Source organism: Anser cygnoides, chromosome 3, assembly GCF_040182565.1.
Source record: "Anser cygnoides isolate HZ-2024a breed goose chromosome 3, Taihu_goose_T2T_genome, whole genome shotgun sequence".
Lineage (NCBI taxonomy): Eukaryota > Metazoa > Chordata > Aves > Anseriformes > Anatidae > Anser > Anser cygnoides.
The window spans coordinates 61,098,280-61,117,774 of NC_089875.1; the positions used below are offsets into that span (position 1 = coordinate 61,098,280).

Genomic DNA, 19,495 nt, shown 5'->3' on the forward strand with positions numbered 1-19,495 from the left:
TAGATGTGAACAGTTCAATTTATCCACTTCTTTATGGATATACATAAGATTCTGCCTAAATATGGGAGACATAAATTTCTTATGACTTACTACTAAAGTTAAAATTAATAGCAACAGCTGATGACAACATACTTTCCTGCTTCCCATGTTGGTTGGGAAAAACAAACATTAATTTCTGCTACCTAAAATTCAGAAAACAGAAGAAAGCTAAAGAAAATATTCTGCAGTTGCAGAATAAGATACTTCAAACTACACTCATTTTATTGTATTATCTCAGCATTTAAAAGCCCCAATGAAGGCAGAAGCTAGATGCTGTGGAAGCATGATGACATTATTTGAATTAAAGAATTTACAGACTAGCAGAGAGCATCAGAGAAAAAAGACTGGAAGAGCAATTTTTCTATCTTATTTTCCTAATGGCAAGAAAACATTAAGATTCCTTAGATTTTAAAATCCCCAAGCAATTTAGAATAATTAGAAAAGTATTATTAAGGTGAAATTATGAACCAATATTATTGAGATGTATTTTCACGCTATATAAGATAGGGCATATAGTCGTGTATATACCTTATTTAAAAAAAAATTAATATTTTCCAGATTTTAAAAGTCTGAATATGTATTACTTTTTTTTTTGTTTTGTTTTGTTTTTTTCTGTGTCCCTCTCGACTGTAAAGTGTTAAAGCAGAGGTCTGTGAGAGCTTTAGGGGAAAAGGGAAAAAAAAGCAAATGAGTCAAGTCATCTGGAAAACATCTCAAAGAATCTGTGTTGGTGTATTAGTAATTTCTCTTTCTGTCATGAGAAGTCAGAAAAAATGTTCACTTTTTGGGTGATTCAAAGCTCTCAGTAATCACATTGATTTAAAGGTGAAGGAGATAGTCTAGTAGCATTTGACTCAAGTAGGGATAACGGAATTGCTCTTCTGTTTTCTGTCATCCTAGGGCACCCAAGGACAGCACAGTCCTTGAAGAAGCTGTGCCCAGAATTCCAGAGAGCTGCCTAGCTGATGTCACGGACTGAGAAGTGTCTCACTGGGTCTGTCAAAGTAGTCTGAGCTCCAAAAGACTTTGCTTGAAGAGGGAAGTGTGTCTCTACCCTGATAATACCACATCAGGCCACAATCTGTCACCTGCTATGACAGCCTACACTCTGTGGCTTTAAAAAAAAATGCCCTGAAGAGTGTTTGAATTCTAAGGACTTCACATGATACGATTTAGTTTTGACCATTCCTCCAGAGGTCTAAATTTGCAGAATGATTTACAGAGACTAATGGGCTTGGTCTCTTTCTAGTTCCGTGTTCAGGGAGTTTCCCATATCAGAAAACAGGTTTAGCCCAACCCATACAAGATAAACTGTTATGACTAACAGCACCTTGTTGAAGACCATTGGTGCTGTAGAAAATCAAAATGAAAGAACTTTTATTTAATACTAAACCCTGGCCATTGTGAAGCCTAAAAGGAAAGTGTTTAGATTAGAGAATAAGTGTCCTTAATGTTGAAAAGCACAAACCAATCTCTCCCAGAACAGATGAGATAGTAGTGGCCAAAACTCAACTACTATATGATGTGATAAAACCTTCTTAAATGCAAGTAGATATTTAAATGTTCCTTATTTTAGAGCACTTTGTTCCTATATTGTTGTGGTTGCAAAAGATAGATTGTTTCAAGTTTATTGTATAAATCCAGTGTATTTTTCCCGTTATGTTAGAGGTTGCATGGGTGGCAATCAAGAAGAAGGTCTTAAATTTATCTCACTTTGGCCCCAGTGCTCTGAATCAGATTGAAACTTCCGTAAAGGAGAAGAAAGGGGGGAATTGCTCCTTTCTTCAAGGGCAAGCTCAGCTCTGTGGAACTTTTTGAATGCAGAGTGGAAAAGGCAGTGGCAGAAGTACAGCCTGGGAAATACCTGAGAGGAACAAGCTGCCTGCCTACAGCATGGTCCTCACTCAGTGCTGAGCTATGGAGGAAACAGAATGGGAGAACCATTCCTAAGAATGCAGAGAAGACTTCAGTGTTTATTTCAACCTACAGTGTCACAGCTACTACACACTTGGAGAAAGGGCACTAGTCCAGAAACATTGATTAGGACTGATTTTTTTCAGGCTTCTCTCAGCAGTTTTGATGTTCCCTGCTTCCTCGGTCATCTTGTTTAACTGCATTTACTTTTGTGCTAACAAGTTACAAATAGCACAAGGGTTTAGTGTCTTTCATACCTTACATAAAACAAAGTGTGAAAGGAATATAGCAGGACGGTTCTGCTTCATGATTTTGGCAAATTCAGTGTGTAGACAGCAGAGAGACTTAAGTATCAGGCAACCTCTGGCTGGAATGTAAGGATTCATATATCCCCTGTGTTCTGCTACCACATTTGTTATTAAACTGCTCCTCACATGACAAGGATAATAGGATTAGAGGAACAGGAAACAATGATACTAAGTAGTTCAGTAGGGCAGCTGCATCAAAAGAGTTGACTCTGCTGAAGACTGCTTATCATTGAAAGTCTTGAAATCTGAAATTCATTGGACCAACTCATCAGTAGAGTGCTCAAAGTCATTTTTGCCATACTCCATGTCACAAATAACAATGCTGTAGTTGCTGGCTAGACCTTGGAAGAAATAGTCATAATTTTTTTCCCAGGAGTTAATTGCAATGAAATGGGCAAAAGAAGCTCATTTATCCTACTAGGCCAATAGTTGGTGGTAACAGCCAGAGCAAAGTCTGGGGAAGTGGAGACTTGGGCAAACATGTCTAGACTGGGTGTTCATAACTGTTATCATGGAGCATGGGCTTTGCTTTCTTCTGCCTTGAGAACTAAGGATGAGAATTAATGGATATGAATATATGACCCTCAGTCTCAATTTTTGCTTGATATTTCTGGGTGAAGAATGAAATAAAATGGGCGAATGACACAGACTCACCCATGTGAGATGAATCATATCACCTTACCTAAAACAAGTCACACCTGAAACTGTACAGGTTAATGCACGATACTTGCCCAGCTGCAAGAAGGATGAGCTTCACCCTCCAAGAGAGATAGTAGGAATCAGAAAATTGGTTGAAAATGAAAGGGCAACTGATACAGTGGAAGGTGACAGATCTTGACGTCGGGAAGAAACTGAAACAACAAAAAGTTACTTTATTAACTGAAGTAATTTAAGATATTGGAAAACTACATTGTTGGAAGGGTGCACAGGTTTACAGAAGGAGAAGCTGAAAAGATGCCAGACATAATCTGCAATATATTATAATGAATACCGGAGGAGATGGTTGCTTGTAACCATGTCCCTACAAATACTGTAAAGTAAGAAAATTATCAGCTCTATCCACATTCAGTCTTTCCACCAGACAAGCTTTAAAGTGAAAACAAAAGCATAATCAAGAAAAGCAAAAGATTAACTTCTCAATTTCAAGACTGGAAAAGTTACAAAAATGAAGGAAACCAACAACATATAATCATAAATTATACTTGGCAGTATTATACCTTGTGCCCTGAGAGACTATCTCAAATACTCTTACTGAAGGAACAGCTTCAGCTAGTACCGCTCCATGACAATCCATGCTATTGTTCACAGCATGGGTTAGAACTAGCTTGAAGATCTGAACAGTTTCCTGACTGCTAGAGTTCATCAAAACCTTTGTGATTTATTTTTTCCCTTTACTCAGAACAGAGTCTTACTTCTCTTTTTCTTCTTCAACATTATTATCCCATAGGAATATAGCTTCTGGATGTACACAATAATGACTGTTATGACACCACTCCTCCCACCCTGTCTTTCAGAAGAAGCTATAAGAGGAGTTTTGCCTTCAGGTAATTAGTAAGTATATGAAGTAGATTTGAGCACCCACAGTGTGAATGCATTTAGATGAGTAGTGAAGGAGAAAGAAAAGTTACTTCCAATGACTGTAGTTCTTCTGCATTCTTCTGCATTTTGTCTAAGGCTCTTATGCAAGCACTTCCGTGGTTGAAGGAAACTGTCTTCTTTTCTGCCTGAAAAACAGGAGAGGGAATATGTGTGTCTTTCCAGCACTATGTGCACAAGAAATATTCACTGCTCTAATAAAAGATATTATTTCTCACTTCATGTATGTCATATTCTTATTTCATCATATATGCAACAACACTACGGTAAGCATGAATTTTCTAGGCAAGTTCACTGTAGATACAACTGCAGTTGATGTTGCAACTGCAGTTGATGTTGCAACTGTATTCTTACAATTTCAGTATGTATACAGATATAGCTTAAACTAGAGAAAAACTGCTTTGGTGATCTCATAACTAGTCCTTACATAACATATTTTCCATCTGATCAATCTCTTCAGAGAGGTGGATATGCCATTTAAATTTCTGGCTGTTGAAACACACAGATACTAGAAAATACATAAGTGGACTTGTTCTATGAATAAATCAAACTAGAACTTGAGAATCCTGGCTTTATTAAGTTTTACTAGTGACTATCAGGGGCCAAAGGTCTTCATGTTTCCAACTTATCATAGTGAAGGTACAAGAGTACTTTAAATATTGGTTTAGAAGACCTGACATACCTTGGGGGTCACCAGTATCCTCCAGCACTGAAAACAGAAATGGACTAGTAGTCAATATAAGTGCCAAACCTCTTGAATATTTGAAAGCCTCTTGACTATCTGGATTCAAAAAGAAGAGAAAGTCTAGCCAAGAAACACTTATGCAGGTAAAGTTCACTTTCTGCTCATGCCCAAGAATTGAAAGAAAGCAACTGGAATATCTATTCCAAACCCAACCTCAGGGGGCAGGTTATGAAACCACGTGCAGAAACTGACAAGGTCATGACAGAAGTATGAAAGTAAAGTATTAATCAACTGGAATGGAAATCCCAAGGTAACATGGGAAACAAGGGCACAAAAAAGCCCTATGTGGTCTAAGCTGAATGAAACCTTCATATTGTTTTACAGAGCTGGGAAAAGGAATATAAAATAGAACCAAAGAAAAAGCAACCCACAGCCAAAAGTGGTGAACAAAATAACAGACAAAAAGGGTTGTTACTTTGTTTGTTTGTTTGTTTATTCAAAAATGTTTTGCTTTACTTGTAAAGTGTTTTGATTCAGAGGAGTAGCTGAGCTGATGGACATGGACACATGTAGTATGAAGACTATCTTCCAGGTGTATCTATGGCAAAACAGAGTCTGACTCAAGCTACTGCTGTATGAAAACACATCATAACATGAATGTGCATATAGACAACACTCAAAGTAGAAATGTACGTTTACTTTGTATGTTTCATTTGAGGAAATTTATGGAACACTTCTGGTTTGACAGACAAAATATAGACTTAGACTCTTAAGTGCTGAAGTCTGTTCTAAAAATGACACTTAGAAAAGAGTCTTGGTAACTATTAACACAAATGTTGTTGGTTACACTCTTGCTTCAATAGGATTTAAAGTTTTGCTAATTTAGATCTCCAGCAGTAATTGCTTCCCATTCAGCAGACGTTACCACAAAACTATATCCAATCTGTTTATCAAAATTCAAAACAAAAAGAAAGTTGGGGACAGTCCAGGTCATTGATCAAAAAACTCAGATTAAGCAACTGAATGAGAAAAGGAGGAGGCATCTGGCAAAAGTTTTCTTTCACAATAACCCACACAGAAATTTGATTTCATTTTTACACCGAATGCTCAGAGGTTTTAAAATCCAGACTATTCAGAACTAGAAATAGTTCTTGAAACATGTTTTTTCAAGCATTCTGGGCCACAGTTTAATAGGGCCACTGCTAAAAGACAAAGCTGAAGGACCTATTAAGTTCAAGAGAAGAGAGAGATGAAAGAGCAAAACTTCTTTTATTTATAGGTTCTCAGTACAATTGCTTTTCACCAAATCTAAAATATCATTTTTACACATTTGAAGCCCAGAAATTATCCAAAAAATAAAAAATAAAAAACAGAGATGAGGAATTAAACAGACATGTTGCACACAAATGTGCAAATGCGGGCATTTCTAAAGACATGCAAGTGTAGCACACCTGGGAAGAAAAACAATGACTCTGCTTATACTTGTGTGCTTCTGAATGAATATTGGATGCTGCTCTGTACAGGATGTTGGACTGGATGAGCTCCTGAAGTCCTTTCCAACTTTATAGTTTAATGGTTCTATGACTATGGAATCACTAGAACAGTTTGAACTATTTGTAAGAATTCAGCTATAATTAAATACTACTATTATATGTCTGGCTACCTGAAAATGTTTAACTGAAAAGCTGTCAATGTATCTTTAAGAAAATCATCTGGAGAACAAACTGGTCCACAACATGGTTTGTCTAGCAAATGAATGATGTCATATCATTTCAGTCTGAAGTTATGCAGTAACAAATCTTATTTAGCAGCACATATAACAGCAGAACGTAATTCTGTGTTACACTGATAGACCTGGAAACTACTCCCTTCCTGTCACTCCCATTAAGATGGGGGATATTTCAAAACGCTGTTCTTATGTTTGTGTTGGGTCACATTATTGATCAAATCAGTTTATCTTGTATATATTGTTGGAACTTGCTTATAAACTTGCTGTTGTTCTCTGGTCTACTGACCTACTTTGTCAGGTAGAGCTGAGCTGGAGTTTAGCAGTCTTTAAAAATTTAGTATTTTGTAAGCTTCACTTCTAGCATTTCTTTAGTATCTTGAGCACACTAGAAATCTTGCAAGTGTTTCTTCTTCCACTGGCAAATATTTCAAAAGGAAGATGCTTCGAGGAAAGGTAAGAATCCCCAAAGAAGAAAAATAAAATGCTTGCCATTTTCAGAAATCTTTTGATGATCTTATTTTTAACATTCTTTATACAAAAACATGGAAAATTAAATAAGAAAATTTCAGTTTTATCTAAATGAAATGGTTTAATCAAACAAATATTTTTCAGATTTTTTTTCTTCAGTTGAAACTTTGAATTTAATTTCTTTCATTCTGTTTTGTAATTGACAATGTAAAATTTGTGAAAATTCTGCTCAAAATCTGGTTTGTTCCCAATTCACATAGAGATCTCATTTCAATGTATGCAAAATAAACACATTTCTCTTTAAAACTTTCATAACTGAGTGTAGTCAGTATTTAATTTATTAATTCTCCCAAGTGCAAATTAGTCTTTTTTTCCACCTTTCAAATACCAACCTTTCTTTACCTAGGAAAACATTCCCAGCATTTTTTAAGGTTATAAAGAAAATATACCATTCCTTTAAACTCAACATTTCAAATATCAGTAGAAGATAAAGTAAAGACCAAATAGAAATTTTACATCTTACAAAAAAATCCTTTATATTTATCGTACTAATACCTCTATTTGCAAAAGATAATATACAGTCGTGAAATCACTAACGTATAACAATGAAATCAGCCTGAGAACTATCAACAGTAGACGAGTGGGCTGTGACTATCTGTTCAAAATATACATAGTTATGAAGAAGAGGTAAGAGTGCTTGCAGCATACAGTGTTGAAGTGGGAACAAAGGACATTTTCTGCTTTACTTTGCTTGAATTTTCTTTCTTTCTTTCTTTCTTTCTTTCTTTCTTTCTTTCTTTCTTTCTTTCTTTCTGTCTGTCTTTCTGTCTTTCTTTCTGTCTTTCTTTCTGTCTTTCTTTCTTTTTTCTTTCTTTTCAAGTTAACCCTCTCCCTTCCCAAACAAAGACAAATTCTATCCCAAAGACCATGAAAATTATTTTTAAGTGTTACTACTGGCACTGTCTGGACGAACTGCATACTCCAATCATCAGCTTTCACTTATCAGCAACACAACCATCTACGTCCATTGTAATGAAACTGTAGCTCCAGGTGTGTAAGTGCATGTATAGAAATATATCCCCATAACGCAGTTTGTGTTGCCCAAAATATAATCTGCAACTCTGGACAAAACTCACTGTATCAGTGCAGTTAATCAGAGTTCTTCCACAGCAATTTGGCATCACAATAACAAATTACTAAAACTTGAATTTGTGTAGTAAAAGAACAGGAAAATGTAAGCCTAGCAAGACAGTCTGCAAGAGAATCAGAGTCAATTTGTATAGCACTCTGGCCAAAATAAAGGGATTAGCACTTCTTTGAATAATCACTTAGGTCGGCAACTGTAGCACTCACCCTTTCTTTTTGTTCTATGTGTCTGTGAAACTTAGCATAATGAGGTCTGATTCCAGGACAAAAGTTCATAGGTATTTCAGTAAATAAGACAAAGAATAGACATTAAAAAATACCAAACAATTCTGGAACAAAGTACAACTGAGAGTAATTGAATAACCATTTCTTGGTACCTTCAAATCATATCTGAGTGTCTTTAACATATCAAAATCTTAGTACTGGAGTTGGAGAATGAAATTAACATTGTGTATGAAGGAAGTTAAACAAGATGACTTAATAGCACCAACTGGTTTAAAAATGTGCTTAATACAACTCATAAATAAAATGTTCCAATGGGCTACATTTTATTAGAAGGTAGTAATCACTGTGATGGCTGCTATAATGTGATAGCAGCTTTGTTTGTGGCCTGTAAAATGCTCTCATGCTTTGTCAGTCTTTTGATTAGGCAGTAATTACATGCAAATACCTAAATTCAACTACTTCTAAAAATCTATAGATATCCTTGTTATCCTAACAAAATTAAATGCAGACATATGTCTCTTGATTTTGCAATGGTACACACTTTGTCCTGGACTGCTTGTTAGATATGATTATCCATTCACTTGAAACCTGTGAGACCTGCACAAACACAGCCAACGGGGAAGTGAGCACTACAGAAATATGCATTAATAGCAAATACCAGAAATCCAGGGAAGTCCACAGCAGTATCCTCTTGAGAATATCGTTAATTGTGACTCTGTGTCTCCTTCAGACAAAATAGTTGCTGTGCTGATACCAAAGTATACATCAAAAAATGAAGGGAAAGCAAGGGGAAGAGTGACCCACAGTTTGTTTCCAGCTGCGGTGAGCTTCAGTGGCAGTGAGCATTGCATTCCAGTGTGGCTGCTCTGCTGCAGCTTACGAATGGAGTGAGAAACCAAAGCATGGTCAAATGGTATCAGTTCTGTACTGGGACATGTTTCAAGAGTTTAGTCCACCAAAGAAGGAAGAGTTTTTATGGATTAAAGAGAGCCAAAGTAGCGAAGAGGTGGAGTGTGCATTGCTGAAACCACACAATCACAGGGAGAACAGCTTGTAAAAGAGAGGAGACGGGCTGAGAAGGTATGACTATTCTGTCTAAGGAAATATATGTGTGTATTTGGTTTGGGAAACAAGAAGATTTCACAGAATCAATTATCAAACTCACCCAGTCCAACATCTTATTTACTGAGCAACCTAGCCTTTCAATCGGTCATTTACTTTTACACATAACCAGAAACTGAGTCCTCATCTGTACCTTCAGGGTTTTCTTGGTCAGAAAACAATGAGAAGTTTCAGAAAAAAAGCAGGACCATGTTTCTAAATGCCCTATTGCAGCAGCTAGCCTCAGGGAATTCAGAAAAATAACCTGATTTAAGGGCTGTTTAAGGGTAAATCACACAGCTTAAAAATAACCACAGGCTTAGATGAGAATTGTGAGTAACAGCAACCCAGCATCATTTGGGACTGCCCTCATCATATTGCCATTGCAGATTCACTGATTTGTAGAATATTTGTCTCTATGATTACACAGTAAGCTATAAAACACTTTCTTACAGCTGTTTTTCTCTTTCAATAATGCATCAAATATTTTTGAAGGCTCACATAGGTTTATTTGAACTGCTTTTTTTCTGCCAATTTTTTTTCTGCCAAAACTAATGTCAGTTCATTTCAGATAATGATGAAGGATGGCAAAAATGCATAACAATGGAAATAATGCTAGAAGAATGGGCTTATGAGGTAGGAGTGGCTCCCCAGCAGCACAGACTGTGCATACAAAGCAGTCAGATGTTGTTTCAGTGAGGCAGAAACTCCCGTTATTGACATTTCCTTTCTATCTCATAGTAGTCTGTCTTAGCTAGGTTATGAAAAAATAGGAGGAAAGTGAAGTGGGTTAGGTAGCTTGGCAAACATTGACAGGAACATGGGTGTGCACACAATGTTTGTGCATGTGTGTGAGTGGACACATATGTGCATGTGTGAGGGTGGGTATCTTTCTCTCCTCCACATCATGAAATGGGAGCTCCCCTTGCAGGACTTGAGCCAGTGGCAGCATCCTTGCAGTCCACAGCCGAGAAGCACACTGGCTGGTCTGCTTGAGCTGGCTCGGTTGAAAGCAGTGTTGCCAGGCTCCCTCTTTGCATCAGGCTCTTGCTTTTGAAGGAGCTAACCACACTGGTTCTCTCTGGGACTTGTTTTTGGTTTGAGAAGATGTTGCTGAAGGGAAAGGCTTCCACTCTTCAGTTGCCTTTGTAGCTTAGTAAGGAGAGAACATATATTTTTTATTTGCAACTTCATGTATTTTAAATATAGAAATAGTTAGAATTTTATGCTTGAAAATCGCAGTGAAATTCCCCCAAGCCAAATCAATATTTTCATAAACTGGAACATGATTTGCATAAGACAGTTTCTTATTATTTCATTGGCAAGAATAAATAAGAACACATTTTAGGTCTACCATTAGTTCAGTATTTTGTTAGGTAGGGCACTAGACAGCGTGCTACACTTAGGCAGTTGTATTCCTGGTAGTATCACTGATCAACTGCTTCGGTAAGTCTTTTTACTTCGCTGTGCATTCACCAACCAACAAGTACACATTTCTGTTATCCTGTGTTCAGCTCTGTTACCCTTAAAACTTAGCGATGTTTTTGTGCTAAATGATGGTATGGTTTCTCTGAAGACATTATCACTGAGGTGTTGAACATACTGTAATTCTTTCTTGCTGCAGTCAACCTCTGACAAAGAAGCTCATTTAGTGCAAGCCTCCCGTCAGGTCTCAGTCTGCACAGGGTATGAGACTCTCACTACCTTCTCCCACGAGTACTCTCCCAACCAGATCTGTGTGTTACAAATATGGTGTGCAGTTCAAAAGCATCTCTGGAAAGTTCTGACTCACATCTGCTGGAAACAGTTGGTCCAGCCTATTTGCAACCTGTTAAACAGATGCACCTTGTATTTTAGGCTACAGTAGCAAAAAGTCAAAGGACAGTAACGCAGCAAGGATATGTGCAGCTTTTCCCTTATTACTGGTTTTCGTACATTGATTACCTCATCTAATGATGACCTGATGAACTTCATGTGTTTTGCAACACAGAACTGTCGACCAAAGACCATCATACAAAGAGACAATTGTGGGAGATATTAATAGAGTTGTTCACGTACAGAGGACTGTACCACCATGGCTTTTTAATATTTTTTCTATATATTTTTATATTTATAAAAGCTGATTGAAAAATTTATGAAACAAACAAAGAAACAGCAACAAACAGACAAAACAAACAAACAAAAACACTCTTTTTGCTTCCTGAAGTGGAATTACTCTGTTAGACTACCTCTATTTTTCACATGCATGCACACAAACAAAGCTTTTTAGTTTAGCCTGTATTTTACTCATCACAATCTTAGTTCATTCTAAAGTTTAATCCTTCTGCTTCTGAGACCAGATGGATTTTTTCTTTTTCATTGGAAGAAACCAAGGCTGAGTCAAATGGTTTCAGTGGCTTTTTGTTCTTTTCTAGTGTTGCCTGGAAGCAATTTTCTCAAGCTTTGTAATTTATTTGTCATCTTCCTCAAAATCCCCACACAAGAGAGAATGAGAGCCTTTCTTTGGAATTAAAAACAAACAGAAAGAAACCTTGACATTTGATTTTTATACATATCTTTCATATCCTGAGTGTAATAAATGTTTTAAGTACTAGTGCCTGGAATCTTGAGGAAAAAGAAGTCTTGACTGAAGTGATGTCTTATGGAGAATAGAAGTGATAGCTGGCACGTCCAGGGCTTCTGCCATATATTATCTATAAACTCAGGGCCTTACAATTTTTTAAGGTTGCAAAGTCTAGCATATAAAAGGAGAGTGTGTATCCCAGACTTTAATCCTAATATTTAAAGGTTGTTTCTATACAATCATACCAACAAAGCAACTTTACAATAAAAGTCAAATATAATATCATTGTCCTCTCTTACAAATGCCATTTTCCTCTGTTTGACTTTTTTTCACAGTCTGGGTAAGGAGGTTAACTGTCTCTTGAGCACAAAACAAGATTAAATTTTGGCAATGTAAGACCAAACAAGAGACAGGAAAAAAAAAAATCAAAGCTGTAGGTACCTAAAAAAACCCTCCTCTTGGATTGTTGTTTCTCTTACTTTTTGGTATTACTCATTTTTTCTCCTTAATTTCTTGCTCCAGTTCAAATGCTTCCATTGACCAGAGGTGTGGCAGAATGATATAGGATATAAAACTGGTTCTGGAACACATAGATTCTAGACCATTCTTGCAAAATGATCCATATCTTCAACTGCATCTGGAAATTAACATGGATGTTTGCAAGAATTCAGTTTGGCCTGTATTCTGCCAAAATGCAATGCTTTAGTATTTTAGTATCAGGTGTCACATTCTGTACCAGCTATGGCTTCTGGATCGATTTAAAGTTCAATCTTTCATAATACGTGCAAATGATCTAATCTTGAAATGGAAAAAGCATAGCTTGCAGTGACCTGGTCTGTGTTCAAAGCAGACTGATGCAGTTTGCAAGCCAAATATGGAGAATAGCTTTCCTCAGCAGCACTGAAATATAATATATAGTCCTGGTTCCAGTTAGGACAGAGTTAAGTAGCTCATAGTAGCTGGTAGGGTGCTATGTTTTGGATTAGGATGAGAAGAGCGCTGATAACATGCTGATGTTTTAATTGTTGCAGAGCAGTGCTTACACCAGGCCAAGGACTTTTCGGCTTCTCGCTCTGTCCTGCCAGCGAGCAGGCTGGGGGTGCAGCAGGAGCTGGGAGGGGACAGACCCAGGACAGCTGACCCAAACTGGCCAAAGGGGTATTCCATACCATCTGACGTCATGCTAAACAATATATAGGGGTGGCTGGCCGGGGTGGGGGGGCCGGCTGCTCGGGAATAGGCTGGGCATCGGTCAGCGGGTGGTGAGCAATTGCATTGTGCATCACTTGTTTTCTTACACATTATTATTGTTAATACTATTACCATTATCACTATTATTATTATTATTGTTATTATTATTTTCCTGTCTTAATAAACTGTCTTTATCTCAACTCACAGGCTTCACTTTCCCGTTTCTCTCCCCCATCCCAGAGAGGGAGGGGGGAGGGTGAGCGAACGGCTGTGTGGTGTTTAGCTGCCAGCCGGGTTAAACCACAACAGTCTTTTTGGCGCCCAACGTGGGGCCCGAAGGGTTGAGATATCGACAAATCTGACCAGAGTGTGTTAAACTAAAATTGGTATAAGTATTGGACCTGCTTAATAGTTGCTAGTCACGATGTTGATTGCCTTAATCTCCAGTCTGCTGTACCTGTATTCCAAATTGAGTTTTATGGTGCGTTACTTTCTGTATGTGCTCCCTGTTGCACTGTTTATCCTTTCCGGGCCCTGGTTTAAGATTGTTATGGTACTGTGCGGTGTAGCAATGGCTTATGAAATGATGAAATATCTGGTCATGACTTTAACCTGGTATTTGTACTCAGCACTGACATCGACTCTATACTTTGGAACCCATATCTCGGAAACTATTAGCAATTACACCTATTGCCTGTTTTCGTTAGGGAGCCAATCTGTGAAGGGGACAGGGGAAGACATGTTTCCCTACCTGTTCACTCTCCCTTTCTCCTTCACCACCACCCTCTTATCCCCCGAGTTAGTTACGGTGGTTCTCCGAGATGTTGAATATCCTTGGGATACTCAGACCAGCCTGCTCTTGTTGTTATGTCTCCTGAATGCGCTTCAGATTTTGTGGAGGGTTAAACAACTACTTAGGAATCTCATCCGGAGATCTGTCTTGAGGCGGGATAGTTGCGAGTGGCAGGGAGTGTGGGAGGATATGGGCAGGTTTCTAGAGCAGTGGTCACCTCCAGTGTTTTGGACATTCACCCCTGAACAACTGCAAAATCCTAAAAAGCTGGCAGAATGCTTGAAAAAAAGGTGTCATGACTCTGGCAGTTCCAAAGTGACACAAATCACTGTAGCGTGCTGGGGTCTGGCTTGTGCCTATCGAGCTGCAATTGATGCTACTAGCAACCTAGCTCCAGCTCCAGCTCCTGCAGCCGCTCCAGCTCCAGCTCCTGCAGCCGCTCCAGCTCCAGCTCCTGCAGCCGCTCCAGCTCCTGCAGCCGCTCCAGCTCCTGCAGCCGCTCCAGTTCCAGCTCCTGCAGCTACTCCAGCTCCAGCTCCTGCAGCCGTTCCAGTTCCAGCTCCTGCAGCCGCTCCAGCTCCTGCAGCCGCTCCAGTTCCAGCTCCTGCAGCTACTCCAGCTCCTGCAGCCGCTCCAGCTCCTGCAGCCGTTCCGGCTCCTGCAGCCGCTCCAGCTCCAGCCCCTGCAGCCACTCCAGCTCCAGCTCCTGCAGCCGCTCCAGCCCCTGCAGCCACTCCAGCTCCAGCTCCTGCAGCCGCTCCAGCTCCAGCTCCTGCAGCCGTTCCGGCTCCTGCAGCCGCTCCAGCTCCAGCCCCTGCAGCCGCTCCAGCTCCAGCCCCTGCAGCCGCTCCAGCTCCTGCAGCTGCCCCAGCTCGTGCAGCTGCTCCCACTCCTGTGGCTGGATCAGAGAAACAAGCTGTAGCAGTGCAAGTTGACCCCGCAGAGGGTATTCCAACCCCTGTGGCAGACCCTGCGTCTGGGTCAGAGAAACGAGCTGTAGCAGTGCAAGTTGACCCCGCAGAGGGTATTCCAACCCCTGTGGCAGACCCTGTGGCTGGGTCAGAGAAACGAGCTGTAGCAGTGCAAGTTGCCCCTGTAGACAAGGTGAAAAAATGGTATAGAGGCTCAGGTCGTTTAAAACGCAGACAGTCTTCTGCTAAGTCTGGGCGTAGTGAAGACGAGGCTGGGCCATCAAAGGTGCAGGAGACTGAAGATGAGGATGAGGATGGCGAAAAATCAACAGTAACTACCCGGACTCCATACCAGCCATCAAAGGTGCAGGAGACTGAAGATGAGGATGAGGATGTCGGAAAATCAACAGTAACTACCCGGACTCTACACCGGCCATCAAAGGTGCAGAAGACTGAAGATGAGGATGAGGATGTCGAAAAATCAACAGTAATTACCCGGACTCTATACCAGCGTGAGCTACGAGATGTGCGAAAAGATTTTGGTCGCTGTATAGGCGAGCAGCTTGTCACCTGGCTGCTCCGGTGCTGGGACACGGGAGCCAATTATGTGGAATTGGAGGGCAAGGAAGCCAGGCGGCTGGGATCCCTTGCTAGGGACGCATGCATTGACAAAGCAATTGGAGATGGAGCACAATCTCGCAGCCTCTGGAGGCGTCTCCTGTCAGCTGTGAAGGAAAGGTATCTCTTCAAGGAAGAACTTGTATGTTTACCAAGCAAATGGACCACCATGGAGAAGGGAATTCAGTACCTGAGGGAATTGGCCGTACGGGAAGTAATTTATAAGGACCTAGACGACGCACAAACATCCGCAGATCCAGATGCAGTCCGGTGTACACTACCCATGTGGCGGAAGTTTGTACAGAGTGCCCCATCATCATATGCCAGCTCATTGGCAATGCTAGCCTGGAAAACGGAGGAGAATCCCACAGTGAATGAAGTGACTAAAATACTCCGGCAGTACGAAGGAAATCTCTCCTCTTCCCTAAAGGCCTGTGTCTCAGCTGTGGAGAAACTCTCTGAAGAGGTCCACCAACTTAAAGAGAATTTATCTTCCCCTCCACCTGAACGAACCAGTGTCCACCAGCTAAAAGAGAATGCTTTAGAGAAACTTTCTGAAAAGATCCACCAACTTGAAGAAAGATTATCTTCCCCTTCACCTGAACGAACCAGTGTCCACCAGCTAAAAGAGAATGCTTTGGAGAAACTTTCTGAAAAGATCCACCAACTTGAAGAAAGATTATCTTCCCCTTCACCTGAACGAACCAGTGTCCACCAGCTAAAAGAGAATGCTTTGGAGAAACTTTCTGAAAAGATCCACCAACTTGAAGAAAGATTATCTTCCCCTTCACCTGAACGAACCAGTGTCCACCAGCTAAAAGAGAATACCTTGGAGAAACTTTCTGAAGAGATCCACCAACTTAAAGAGAGTTTATTTTCCTCCCCACCTGTACAAACCAGTGTCTCAGCTATTAGGGGTAAACGTTCATCTATGCAAGGAAGACAATATGGTGGGCACACACACCGCGCCACCCTGTGGTTTTACCTACGTGACCATGGAGAGGACATGAGAAAATGGGATGGAAAATCTACTGCGACCCTAGAGGCACGGGTACGTGAATTGCAAAGGAAAACAATTGGGAAAAAGGAGTTCTCTGAAAGGTTTGCTGCTCCAACTTCCAGCAGGCAGTCCTTTAAACACAGAAATGAAGATTCTGACCAGGACTAGAGGGGCCCTGCCTCCAGCCAGGGGGAGGAAAGGGACAATCGAGTTTATTGGACTGTGTGGATTCGATGGCCTGGCACGTCAGACGCACAGAAGTATAAGGCTTTGGTAGACACCGGTGCACAATGTACTCTAATGCCATCAAGCTATAAAGGGCCAGAGCCCATCTGTATTTATGGTGTGACGGGGGGATCCCAGCAGTTAACTGTATTGGAGGCTGAAGTGAGTCTAACCGGTAATGAGTGGCAAAAGCACCGTATTGTGACTGGCCCAGATGCTCCGTGCATCCTTGGCATAGACTATCTTAGAAGAGGATATTTCAAGGACCCAAAAGGGTTCCGCTGGGCTTTTGGCATAGCTGCTTTGGAGACAGAGGACATTAAACAGTTGTCTACCTTGCCTGGTCTCTCAGAGGACCCTTCTGTTGTGGGGTTGCTGAGGGTTGAAGAACAGCAAGTGCCGATCGCTACCACAACTGTGCACCGGCGGCAATATCGCACCAACCGAGACTCCCTGAGTCCCATCCATAAGCTAATTCGTCAACTGGAGAGCCAAGGAGTGATCAGCAAGACTCATTCACCTTTTAATAGTCCCATATGGCCAGTGCGAAAGTCTAATGGTGAGTGGAGACTAACAGTGGACTATCGTGGCCTGAACGAAGTCACGCCACCACTGAGTGCTGCAGTGCCGGACATGCTAGAACTCCAGTATGAACTGGAATCAAAGGCAGCCAAGTGGTACGCCACAATTGATATCGCTAATGCATTTTTCTCCATCCCTCTAGCAGCACAGTGCAGGCCACAGTTTGCTTTCACTTGGAGGGGAGTCCAATATACTTGGAATCGGCTGCCCCAGGGGTGGAAACACAGCCCTACCATTTGCCATGGACTGATCCAGTCTGCGCTGGAGCAGGGGGAAGCTCCTGAACACCTGCAGTACATCGATGACATCATTGTGTGGGGTGACACTGCAGAAGAAGTTTTCGAGAAAGGGAAGAAAATAGTCCAAATCCTTCTGAAGGCTGGTTTTGCCATAAAACAGAATAAAGTTAAAGGACCTGCACGAGAGATCCAGTTTTTAGGAATAAAATGGCAAGATGGACGCCGTCAAATCCCAATGGATGTGATCAACAAAATAACAGCTATGTCTCCACCAACTAGCAAAAAAGAAACACAAACTTTCCTAGGTGTCGTGGGGTTTTGGAGAATGCATATTCCAAATTACAGTCTGATTGTAAACCCGCTCTACCAAGTAACCCGTAAGAAGAATGCTTTTGAATGGGGCCCTGAGCAACGACAAGCCTTTGAACAAATTAAGCAGGAAATAGTTCATGCAGTAGCCCTCGGGCCAGTCCGAACAGGACCAGATGTAAAGAATGTGCTCTACACCGCAGCCGGAGAGAATGGTCCCACCTGGAGCCTCTGGCAGAAAGAACCTGGGGAAACTCGAGGTCGACCCCTGGGGTTTTGGAGTCGGGGATACAGAGGATCTGAAGCCCGCTATACTCCAACTGAAAAGGAGATATTGGCAGCATATGAAGGAGTTCGATCTGCTTCGGAAGTGGTCGGTACTGAAGCGCAGCTCCTCCTGGCACCCCGACTGCCGGTACTAGGCTGGATGTTCAAAGGAAGGGTCCCCTCTACGCATCATGCAACTGATGCTACATGGAGCAAGTGGGTTGCACTGATTACTCAGCGGGCTCGAATAGGAAACCCCAGTCGCCCAGGAATCTTGGAGGTGATTATGGACTGGCCAGAAGGCAAATACTTTGGGATATCACCAGAGGAGGAGGTGGTTCGTGCTGAAGAAGCCCCCCTGTACAACAAGCTACCAGAAAATGAGAAGAAATATGCCTTGTTCACTGACGGGTCCTGTCGTATTGTGGGAAAGCATCGGAGATGGAAAGCTGCTGTATGGAGTCCTACACGACGAGTTGCAGAAGCTGCTGAGGGAGAAGGTGAATCGAGTCAGTTTGCAGAAGTAAAAGCCATTCAGCTGGCTTTAGATATTGCTGAACGAGAAAAGTGGCCAGTTCTCTATCTCTATACTGATTCATGGATGGTAGCAAACGCCCTGTGGGGGTGGTTACAGCAATGGAAGCAGAACAACTGGCAGCGCAGGGGCAAGCCCATCTGGGCTGCGGCATTGTGGCAAGATATTGCTGCCCGGGTAGAGAACCTGGTTGTAAAGGTACGCCATGTAGATGCTCATGTGCCCAAGAATCGGGCTACTGAAGAACACCAAAACAACCAGCAGGTGGATCAGGCTGCTAAGATTGAAGTGGCTCAGGTGGACCTGGACTGGCAACATAAAGGTGAATTATTTATAGCCCGATGGGCCCATGACACCTCAGGCCATCAAGGTAGAGATGCAACATACAGATGGGCTCGTGATCGAGGGGTGGACCTGACCATGGACACTATAGCACAGGTTATTCATGACTGTGAAACATGTGCTGCAATCAAGCAAGCCAAACGGTCAAAACCTCTTTGGTATGGAGGACGATGGCTGAAATATAAATATGGAGAGGCCTGGCAGATTGATTACATCACACTCCCTCAAACCCGCAACGGCAAGCGCCACGTACTTACAATGGTGGAAGCAACCACCGGATGGCTGGAAACATATCCTGTGCCCCATGCCACCGCCCGGAACACTATCTTGGGCCTTGAAAAGCAAGTCTTATGGCGACATGGCACCCCAGAGAGAATTGAGTCAGACAACGGGACTCATTTCCGAAACAACCTTATAGACACTTGGGCCAAAGAACATGGTATTGAGTGGGTGTATCACATCCCCTATCATGCACCAGCCTCTGGAAAAGTTGAACGATACAATGGACTGTTGAAGACTACACTGAAAGCAATGGGTGCTGGGACATTCAAAAATTGGGATACACATTTGGCAAAGGCCACCTGGTTAGTCAATACCAGGGGATCTGCCAACCGAGCTGGACCTGCCCAATCAAACCTGTTACGCACTGTAGAAGGGGATAAAGTTCCTGTAGTGCACGTAAGAAACATGCTGGGTAAAACAGTCTGGG

The 19,495-nt window shown here is 41.5% G+C and overlaps 1 long non-coding RNA gene across 2 annotated transcripts in view; it reads right to left on the minus strand.

Annotated features, from left to right (window-relative positions):
- Positions 1-5,792: 5,792 nt before the first annotated feature.
- LOC136790450 (uncharacterized) overlaps positions 5,793-19,495 on the minus strand; it is a 31,402-nt gene continuing 17,699 nt past the window's right edge. For both annotated transcript variants that reach the window (XR_010830377.1, XR_010830378.1), the window contains one exon: positions 5,793-10,363. This is a non-coding gene — a long non-coding RNA (uncharacterized lncRNA). The remainder of the gene's footprint in view (positions 10,364-19,495) is intronic.